This window comes from Habropoda laboriosa, unplaced genomic scaffold, assembly GCF_001263275.1.
Source record: "Habropoda laboriosa isolate 0110345459 unplaced genomic scaffold, ASM126327v1 scaffold597, whole genome shotgun sequence".
Lineage (NCBI taxonomy): Eukaryota > Metazoa > Arthropoda > Insecta > Hymenoptera > Apidae > Habropoda > Habropoda laboriosa.
The window spans coordinates 181,203-192,699 of NW_017100768.1; positions in this window are offsets into that span (position 1 = coordinate 181,203).

The window sequence follows — 11,497 nt, forward strand, 5'->3', positions numbered from 1 at the left end:
GTATCCAACCGCCGCAAATATATTCGACAACGTTGGCAACGATCAAACGCCGGTAAAAATAAGTCAGCCGATAACGGTTCCACCCAACTCGTTTATTTACCGGTAATACCTTACATGTACCTCGAGATCCGTGCCGCTCGTTACATCTCTCCTTTTATTTCCACCTGAGTTTCCAAATCAACGCTGCTGTATGTATGTAGGTACTTTGCTTTTCAATTCACACAGTCGAATTCTAAACGGGCATCGTGCCTCGGTTCCCGAACAAAGGAGGGTCGTTCGACCTCCAGATTTGCAACATAATTCGAGACAGTGCAGTTTTAATTTCACCGCGAACCGTCGTCTATAAACTGCCGGGGCTCAACTAGGCCACCTTAGAACTCGCGGCGACGGTATCGTTGCGATTATTTATCGCAGCCGCACTCCACGACTTCTTGCGTGGACGGGACGGGACGAGCTTCCGACAAAGTCGCGGCAAAAACTGCCACGAGTTCGCTGGAAATGTTTTTCCACGGTGGAACTGTTTCGAGATCTGCTTTAAATTTGCCCGATCGTAGTCGTAAACTCCCTCCAGTTTTGCTTCCTCCCTCCATCTAACGTTCAATTAAACGTTTACGAGGAGCCTCCCTGCCAAAGTGCTGCTTCACCGGAGCAATATTTTCGTTTGACATTTGACATAAGAGAAAACTGTGTCGACGTCGTTTGTCATCCTTCGCCACAGAGCCGGCTTCTGAAAACGGTAAGTACACGGTGCACGCATTTATACGATCCGATAAATCGTTCAAGGTCAAAGTACCACTCCTTTTCGATCGAGTTTCCCCTTTTCTACATTCTGCTCGCCGCCTAGTTTCTATCGCAGATGCTCGTCAGGGGGTTTAACTGCTGCTAATATTGTTTCTGCAGCCACGATTAACAGTTTGGCTTAGGAATTCGAGACCGAGGTTGGAAATTCCGCACCCACGACGACCGAGTAAGGCAATTGGTTAGACTAGCTTAATTTCGATGTTTCGGATGATCTATAACACCGTCAAGCCTTGCTCGTTACGCTAATAAATCGGTGACAATAATCGTGCAGGTCCGTTCCGTTGAATCGAATCCCCTCGGTGTGCTTAGTTTATGCCAAGTAATGCAATCCCGATGCACGTTCCACGAATTATCAAGGTTGTATTTAGAACCAGCTATCATCAAGTATCTCCGTGTTTCTTAATTAATTCCGACTACCGTCTACTCACCGATGATCTTGCCTGTCGAGCAATTCTATTAGTAGTCCAATTCTATTTTTCGTCAAACGTGATATTCGTCGAGAAACGTAGCAACGAAGTTGAAGTACGGTTAGGTTAAGGTTCCGGTAACGCACAACTAAACGAAGGTTGCTCCGTAAAACTTTATCGAGCTCTTACTTTTTACGGCTAGAGAAATAGCACTGTTTTGGGTTTCGTTTCACCAGAAAAATCTACTTTTTCACCTTTCGTTCGTACGCCACGTCACCGTTTATTTCTTTTATATCATTTAGTTTTGAACAATTTTTAGAGGAACAAGTGTTGTACTTGGAAAAACGTTTCAGACAGAATGGTGAACCGTGAGTCGGCCATTTTATCATTTCGAGGAAAGAAAGACTGCTTATCGATTCGTAATCGAAACTATATTGAATTTTAATTGAACGAAAGTAAAAATAAATTGTACGGTTAAAGCGGGGCGGCTTGAATCTTTCTCCTTTCTTTAAAATGTTTCCACGCAGCAACGAGAATGTCCGTTGAAAACGTTTTTAATTACACGGACGGTCGTTTGGGAAATTAAAAGAGTGCGGCAGAGCAACGTGTTGAAAAACAGATTTTTACCAAACTCGTTACGATTAGAGTTTCTATCTGGTAAGTGGTAAACTCGAAATAAATTCTCCATCTCGAATATTAACCGACCAAGCGCGGCAGAAGCGCGAATGTAGTTAATTTCAAGATTAACATCGCGTAAAAGTCTTGGTTAGAATTTTTGTTCTGTTGGAACGTTGGATCAATTTGGCGAAAGTGGAGAAGGATCAAAGCGTGGAGATGATTTAAAACTATTGAGATTACTTGCAGGTTGGTACAATAGGGACAAGATGTTCTAGAAAGCATTCAACCAACCGACTGGATTCCCGCCAACTCATCAGTAACTGCGGGAGGCGATGTTAAATCAAAAAGTGTAGCCCTTCCAGCTCGCCCCGTAAAAAATCTCGCGAGCCCGGCTACGTGCTGAATTTCAATTTAACATCGAATCACTCCGAGCCCGATGTCAACCGGGGAACTACCCAGTCGTTCGTTATTCACCGTCAAACTAACTTACGAGCAATTTCCTCTCTCCAACTGCTTTCCAAGTACTAAATACATATGTATATGCCTCGAGTGTAAGTTTTTCACGCGAGATTGTTCCGTTTTAAACGATCAACGGACGATACGGATTAGTTATCGCGAAGCTTATTTCATTGGTGATACATCTGTTGTCGCATTTGCGAAGAGAGATTCAACTATAAATTTATTTGGAGAAAAATGAAAGTGAGTCGGTCCGCACCCAAGTAAAAACCCCGAAAGCGAGAAATTTCGTCCGTAGAGAAAAGTAAATTGGCGCGAGTTCTTTCTCGCGAAAATACTAACGTCCGATTGGCTGTTAAATACTCGAGCACGTACCGTAAAGGCATACGTTAAGCCGAGTTGCCAAAGCGGAGCGGCATTAATAAAGTATTAGAAATACGTTGGACGAGGTTGAGCTGTGCCGGTCGATTTTACAGTTTGCCTGTAACGCGTTTGGCTTACAGGTAAATCTCACGAGCCGTTGGAAAGCGCGGTAAAACCACGATAAGAGGCGCTATTATGGCCCGACGTATTTACAAAGGTGGACAGCTAGGTTTTATTTGCAGCTGCGTCAGCACGCAGCAGCGTCCGCCTAGCCATCCCTGCTACAATGTGAACTGGCCTGAAAAAAAAAGGAAAAAGGACCTTCTGCACAAGCTATTCGCCCGTTGACTTTGCAATTTAGCTCGCTGTTTCCGCTCGAAACGAAGACTGTTAGTCACACACCGCTGATATTCGCAAAAGACAACGTAACGTAACGTGTACAGTCTTCCAATACGATCAATGCGCATTAGTGAATTAACGGACTAAGATAGCTTGCTAACTTACTTTTAAACTTCCCTAAAATTCGCAAACGGCAACTTGGACTGCGATCTTAGTAAGAGCTAAAGTACGACTATATCTCCACCTAATGGTGATTAATCGACTAACGCAGTGAGTCGAGATATGACCGCTACATTTTTTAGACTCTTATTATTAGCGTCGTTAGTGTGACTTTCGGGACAAGAGACATAGTCGGTGGAAGTAATATAGCGAGGTCAACGCAGAATATATTTAAAAAATTGATCAATCGTTAACAGCTGCAGGATTATTTAATCGACGTGACATGAAAGCTTCAACGAAAGATTCTAATTTACGACCTCGATATATCGCTTCCGCAAACTATACATCGAGTAACGCAGAATACCGAATAATGCAACGATGTAGGTCGTAATTGTGGTCTGCGACAAAGCAAAAGCCGCGAAGAAAAGGTATTTCTCAGAGGTACCCAAGGTACGGCGAGTAGGTTTTCCTGAAACAGACTGTACGCGTCTGCCAGGCGAGCCTGTCCACCTGTTATGCGTGTCACGTCGCGTCACGCGAAATTTCCCAGCGCTGCTTTATTGCTCTCCGGATTTCCCGCGTTTCGTTCGCGCGTTCTATACAGGTCTCCAGATTTCCTGGCCTCTCGTCCAGGCATTAAGCTTGCGCGCCTAATTAACTACAAACAGACGAAGCTTCGCTCTCGACGTTCACACCGTCCCGGTTATCGCGGAACGCTCGTGAAACCGTCGCTGCTGCTGCAAAATTAACGCCTGCTTTCTTTTAAACCTAAATGTTGATCGATGTCGTAATTTGCCGTAAGGGAGACCAATCGTGATTCCGACATGAGAGCCGCCGATCGACGTGTAATTGTAATCTAAACGTCCACTCTTCTTTCTTCCTCTAATCTCGTCGATATCACGAATGTTTCGACCGTTTCTGCACAAAGTTGCATTCTGCTTCGCAATTATTTGCAGCCTTCGTAACAGGAATTCGTTCAATCCTCCGTGGAATGAACTGCGTTTGCCAGTGGAGAATATAACGACGAGAAGGATTAAACAAACCGTCGAAAATCAACGAATTTCTTTGCGCCGATAAATCGAACGCTGCTTCGTTTGTTCGAAAAATTCTCCCGGAAATTATGGCGCGGCCATTCAAATAAAACTAACAATGCGGATAACTAAAGCGCAAATAGCATTTTTCTCTCGCATACGCGGTGATCCATTTCAAACCATTCGCGAGAATTTTTTCGAAAATATTACCAAATTAATTTTCCTTCATACTTTAAACATTTTTCTTTCTTTCTTGCCGTCCACAGACAACGCCTTTTCTCGAGACTAATGTCATTCTAAGATAGTAAGAATCATGTTCGCGAGAGGATTCGGACTTTACGCAAAAAAGGTGAAAACCGGGTCGAAGGAGTTTCGGTTTCTTGCATATTTAAAAATCACACGTTCTCGAGCGTAGCCATTCGCGTTTCGTCACCTCCAAATTTCTTTTTCTCCACGCTGTACACGCTTCTAGAAAGTATTTAAACAGCGGTATTTTTTCGAGAAATTCCGTTGATTAAGGTCGCGCGGAAATTAATCGTTCGAAAAATCAATCAACCCTGTTGAATTTCGCAAAAGTACAAGCGGGTGAATCGGTTCGTTTCCGAACAAATGTTTGTCTCGCAGAATGAAATTTTGAATAATTTTTTTTCGCACCGGCGCAATCGCCGTCGAGTATTTCATAACTTGTCGCGTTGCTCCTCCTGCCTTCCCTTCCAAATAGTATCGAGACTCGAGGAATTTGATCAAATTGAAAATTAACACGGTAAGTGAAAGAAGACATTCGATATGCGCGGAACAGGTTTGAAAATTTCGTAAAACGTGCAAACTGTTCGGGTTATCCGCGATCGAAGGGTCCGGTGTATTAAAGTGACTCGCTTGATCCTTCTCTACAAATCCAACATCCCCGATATTTTTCGCCCCTCTGATATCACAGACCGTTAGCGAGATATTCCGACCGTACCGCTCGATAATGTCGCAACGTTTGTTCGAGACTTTGAAAATTTCTACGCTGTGTACATTTCGAAAATTCCAAGTAGCGGTGAAAACGTTTACATAATCTTACGGTACAGTTCTCTGTAAGATTTTTACAACGGTATGTGCGACGTAACGTGTGTGTGAGTGTAGACGTGTGCAAGAAGGGAAGCTACTCGAAGGATCTTCGGCTTTCGTGCTAGCGAAGCATCGACTCAGGTCGAACGGTTTCGATGTAAATTGTGACCGTCTAGCTCGTATGCCTTACCACAAAGTGGTCCGCTCAAATGGAACCACGGGGAATAGATAATTTCCTCGTGCCTTTTTTTTTCTACATCGTCGGAATTAACGGAACGGAAAGATTACATAACTCTGAGAGGCAAGTGCCACTTCCACGTGTAATTTTTATCCAATATCTATGCCATATCTACGCTTCCTAGTAGTACGAATCATGGTTGAGTTAGACAATAAGCAGTCGATCCACGATTCGGTGATTTATAGACAGAAGCGTAATCGTTCAATGTGAAAAATGTGAAAAAATTCGCGCCGAAAGATACCCGCAGTGCACGAGAGAGGTATTCCAAGTAACATGTGGAGGAATAAGGAAGGTTGTAAAGAAGAGCGATTCATGGAGGGAGGGTTGAACATTTCTGGCCACCATTCCGCGGAAACATAATATCGAAAAGATAAGGTAGAGATAAAGTGGGGACGACTTTGAAATGGAAATTTAATCTGCCCGGTATATACATATATACGCAATCCGAATTTCAGCCTTTACCATTCTCGATTGCATTCCGCAAACGATTCCCTAAACGTTCAACTGAATTTCCACGTAAAATGGTTCAAACTACCGGGGGATCTACCGATTTCATGGTTGAATTTGTTTTTCGAGCGTAATTCGCAAACGGACGGCTGGACCTAACCCTTATCTCGCGATGGAGCGAGCGAGAGCTGCGTATACAGAAACAAAGGCAGTCTCGCGTGTTAGCATACGTAGTCGCCTTCACGGCGGGATTTAGCTGGATTACGTTCCCCGTAGAATGTCGGTTCATTCGGATATCTCGATATTTTAAAGGAGATCTTGCCTTTCGAGAAAAGGCCCATTGTCGCGTTTTCACTTGCGAATACCGACTCTGGTATGCGTCGATAAGAAAGAGGATCTATAGATTGGTAAAACGTAAATGAAGAAAGTGGGGATACTGTTCTTACTTATGTTATTGCTTATAAAAAGTAATAAACTTTACGAGACCCGTCCTTTGCTGTAACTATTCGCACCAATTTGAACGTAAGTAGGAAGAATTTGATAAAACGAGCATAGAAATTTTAATAAGGAGAGAAATTCCGTCAAATATTTGAAAAGTAGGTAAGCCACAGTTATCAGAGAAGCCAAGCGAAAAGCGTGAAATTAACGTGTCACCGAGAATTCCTACTTCCTCTTTTTAACCTATCAATTTTCTTCGATTATTCACGAGCACGCCAGAAGATGGGCTTTCGTTTCTTTAAACACTTCCCGCGTGGATATCCAGCGGGTCTGCTGCCCTGAAAAGGAAAAATAAACAAATTGAAAATAGTCGAAAACCCTAGTTACCGCGTTATTGGCAAGCAGAATACATACATAGAACGGTACTTGGCCGGACAAGGCGTCCGAGCAACGATCGTGTAATACTACTTGTTTCTACTGCACAGCCACTGCAGCGTAGCTCACATATTATATTACCAACACTTAATTTGCAAAAAGTTATCCTCGCGGAGTACATTATTTGCATTTTAATAGACGCGTTAAGCGTCCTTAATTGAAAGTATTTAGGACCGAAAATGTTTCGAACCCACCCTAATTTTCTCCGACTTTTTCACTTTCTTTCAACGTCGACAATTATCCTCCAGCACTCGAAGAAGATATTCGAACCTCGAAACAAATATTCCAACTACGTAACACGACGTGGACGATCTGAAAATCGCGCCAGACGAAATTCGAAACACGTACAACGCGTCGTGGCGGAGATGCATCGAGGAGATAATTCCGTGGAGGCCGCGTGTTCCGCGGCATCTCTTTGAAGACGGTCCACAGGGAGAGAAATAGAGGTGTGTTCAGTGATGCGCGTGCCGACCCTCCGGGGACCTCTTAAACTTCTCTTTCGTCAGGTAATTAGGCTTACTCCCTATCATGGAACGAGACTTCTCTAATGAATTAATTAACTGATACGAACTTAAGTATGGGGACAGATATTGTTAACCAACCAGTGAGAGAGGAAGAGGGGTACACTAATTTTGTCCTTGGCGCCACGTATTATCGCTCTGATATTTCAATTCGTCTCGTGAGATATCTTCTTTCGGTCTAAATTTCGGTGCAAAATTCGACAGGAGTCTAATCTAATAAACGTAGAGGGTATTGAAACTGTGCTCGCTATACGCTTCATACGCTACCACTTTGTTTGTTTCTTCTTTTTAGGAAGCTATTCTTTAAGAGTCATATTGCTGGCAAAGTTTGCCACCGGCACACTGGTAAACATAGGAGCGTAAAGAAAGGTAAAAGAGGCAAGGGCGCGTAAGATATATTGCTCGGTACAAAACGTCCTTGTCGCTCGCGAGAGAGGTTCGAGAAGCAAAGTCGAAAATAAGAAGGGTCGAACAGCTTTCACTCAACGTTAATGGATGCCGTTCATGGCGGACGTTCGAGCAATCCATCTTTAAATAAGAATAACGAAGTGGCCATTCTGGCAGACAGAATTAACGAATTCCATTAACATGGCTGGAAAAACCCGGCAGAAAAATAAAGGTCCAGATGCGCCAACTATCGCAGAACGAAGCAACGATAAGAGGGGAAAATTTTCGAGGAAGGAGGTAAAAAGGACACGTTTAGAGAGGAAAATCGCGATTGTTTTCAGAGGGCGGAGGAAATCCCTGCTGTATTTCCGTTTGTAAAGTGGTTCAGTGTGCCAGTAGTGCCGACGGACCCTAGCCCGATATCGAGACAGTTGGATCGATGCTGGTTGGCTTCGGTGCGTATACGTACACGCCTCGCGCACAGCCGCTGCTCCATGCCACTTGGAACGCGTTTCAAGTGCTTCCTTTAAGAATCGACGGGAAATGTTTCCACCCATTGTTCTCGCTTTCGCGCCGCGGAATTATTTCGTAAAAACGAGGTCGCTTTACGTTCCAGTGCTCTCGCGCCTTAAGGAAACAGCTATTCATTTTGAACGACCGTTTAGGGAAACCTTCGATCGGAATACTTTTCACGTGATCGATTGTCTTCAAAGTAAGGGCCAAACATTTGCTACTTTGGAGAATTCTTTTCTTTTCAAACATTCATCCAACAATCATCCAAAGACATTATACAACAAAGTTCCAAGACGCGTCGGACAATTGAACGATGCTTCCTCGGAGTTAGATGGAATCCTATTCAGACGAGAAGTCTCGACTAAACGTACGAATACATTTCCTCTTCTTCACTACGAGTAACGAGAGAAATTCTCCTTTGAATAAACGTCCGTAGACCGTCTCTACCATCCGAGAAAGGGAACTCTACCGCCTACGGCCTGTTCTTCCAATGTTTTTTTAAGTACTCGACGATCGAATAAAATCCACCGGGGAGTTTAACGCGGAGAGATAGTACTGCACTAGACGATAAACAAAGCGTCGATCGTTTCTATTCCGCAGCTGAGAGATCTTAACGATTTTTGACAAAGCTCTTCCTCGAAATCCTCTCCAATTTTCATATTTAACGACTCATTTGCGAATTCGCGCGCTTCCTGTCGAGGGACGTTACAACCGAGACCGTTGGTACTTGTTCCGCGCAAAAAAGATTTTCTCGCTCATCTCGCTTTTTTTCCGCTCGAGAAGCGGAGAATCGGTCCGTTTGAATATGGACAAAGTCGACAGGTATACCTGTATCGATGAAATTGCTCCGGCAGTTTTGGAAGCGGCGTAAGTGCTTCCGCTCACAAATGGACGCGACCGCGTAATAGCAAAGCTGACAAACGCTTCACGGGCTAGTCCCGGACTAAACCCAAGTCAAGTATACAAATTTCGTCGAAATCGATGCCTTCGTTTGGACAATTGCGCTCCAAGAGGCATCGGTACAGTTTCTATACAAATTACATATTGATGGATCGAGGAGATATAATGCGATACATCGGACTAATATAAAGCGCAACACGAACATCGTTCGAGCTGGCAAAGTCAGCCCCGCGAGTGGTGAAATTCACGAGAGCGCATCGACGCATAAATTGCGCAGAAAACAGAAGAGAAGCGCGGGTTTTTACATCCGATGGAAAATTATGCTCGTCGGTTTCTGCAGACAGTTGTCACTCGTTTTCATCCAACCACCGTATCGCTATACACTAGGTGAACGTAAATAACGGACAAATACGGGCTGCTTCTTTCGACTCGCCCAATATTTTTTCCAGTCTCCGATACTCTGCCATCTATCAACCATCTATCAAGATTGTTTTCTTTTAATAACGAACGCCTTAATTGCTTTCGTTGGTATTGAAAGTGAAAAAAGTGACAAAGAGGAGATTGCACAAGGTTGTTGTCAATATCTGTGTTTTAATTTGCGACGTTGTAGCCGATATCGAGGCAGGGTCAACGACCTATGATCCTAAATAATGAAAAGAACGGCGATGATTTTTAGCATTTATCGATCAATTCAGAGCGATTCGGAGTAGTTGCGAGGAAGTTGCTCGAATTAGTAGTCAATGCTTGATGGACGATAAATTTCCTTCGGAGCAGAAACACGCAGGCTATTCAGAACTCGTGAATATACATTTCGATCTTACATAGATGAGTCTCTATATTCGCATTTTCTGCTTGGCGGAACTCGAGTCAGTCACCGGTGGTTGGCCAACATGCAGAGAAAGAATGATCTTCCCACGATACGACAAGAGAGAGAGAGAGAGAGAGAGGTGCTCTTTCAGTTCTTCCAGCGACCCTGATATTTTCGATTAAAACGAAATTAGGTAGCAATTTTCAGCGAGATACCCGCGACAAAGGTAATAATTCCCTATTATCTACCACAGTTCTTCTCAAACCAGGTTAGGCTCGAATCCTCCGATAAAACGAAATTGATTTTGCGGTAACGATTAACGGAAAAATCCACGTTTTACCACCTGAATCCCTCGTACGACGACACATCTCGCAACCAACGAAAAGAAGGAAGGACTGAGAAGCGAATGCACAATACCGGAAGAGAGGAGGAGGAAGAAGGGTGGTGGCCGGGAGGGTGGGCAAATATATAAGCAAGGTATAGACACGCGGGCACAGGTAAGCGCGCACGCGCGCTCGCACCGATACTAGAGCGAAAAGGAAACACGGACGGAGGTCGCTAGGCGATGGTTTAGCGGAGTACGGAGAGGCTGCACGGGGCGGCTGCGTGCTCGAAGCTCGAGCGGCGCTCGCGCAATGTAGTCCCTCGGCTATCCTTGACGCGGGAGCATCGTCGTTTCGAAACAGCCGCGACCTTCTCCCGTCGCGCGCGTTCCGTGCAAACGTCAAACAACCGACACGCTCCTCGACACCCACCCATTCTACACGGCAACTCGTCAATTCCGATGGATCACCTTATCGAACAGTGACATTCCCCACTATCACCTTCTACACCCTTCTTCCTTCTTCCTTCCGCTCTTCTCGCTTCTTTTTTATCCGCCCCCCAATCGACAGACACGTTTTAGTGATTCTCGGGTACGGATCGATCCTCGGGATGTGTTGTAGTGACGTAACCGGTGAATTGTGATCCCGTTCGGTGAATGGGACACGGATGCGACCCCGACGAGGACACGGTGCTTTGTCCACGTTTCCAACGCTCGTCCGTGCCGTTTCCACGTGCGCTAGATCGAACCGTGAGATTTACCATCGATCTTCGCTCAAGTGTCAACCGTCGAGATAAAGTAGGCGCAATTCGGAATCGAAGAGGATTCGGAATCTTGTCGCGGTCCACTGGCGTATATTTCAAGTCGGCCAGGCATTTCTGGCCCGAGGTCGGAGGCGAACTTCTGGCGAACAATCGGCCAGTCCGCATAAAAGGCTCGTAACACTGCCGGTGCCTCGTGAACGAAACTGGGTGACGTACGGTTATCGTCCGCGGCCCGATCGAACTTGGCACGAACTTCCTTTCGTCGCGATTCGGGGTGAATGGAGCGACCACGATCGCGTATGCCTCGACACCGCTGAATTTCCTCCATCCTGCAAGAGGGATGCTTCTTTCGATTCAACGCACAGACTGAAAGCAGCCATTCCGAATCGTGGTAGAGTGTTATTAGTCGTTGAGCGGGGTAATATGGAAGACGTGGTGGTGGGTAGTCTTCAAGTGAAGTTTCGTTGTTGACGGTAGAGATTGGAACACTTGGAGGGAAA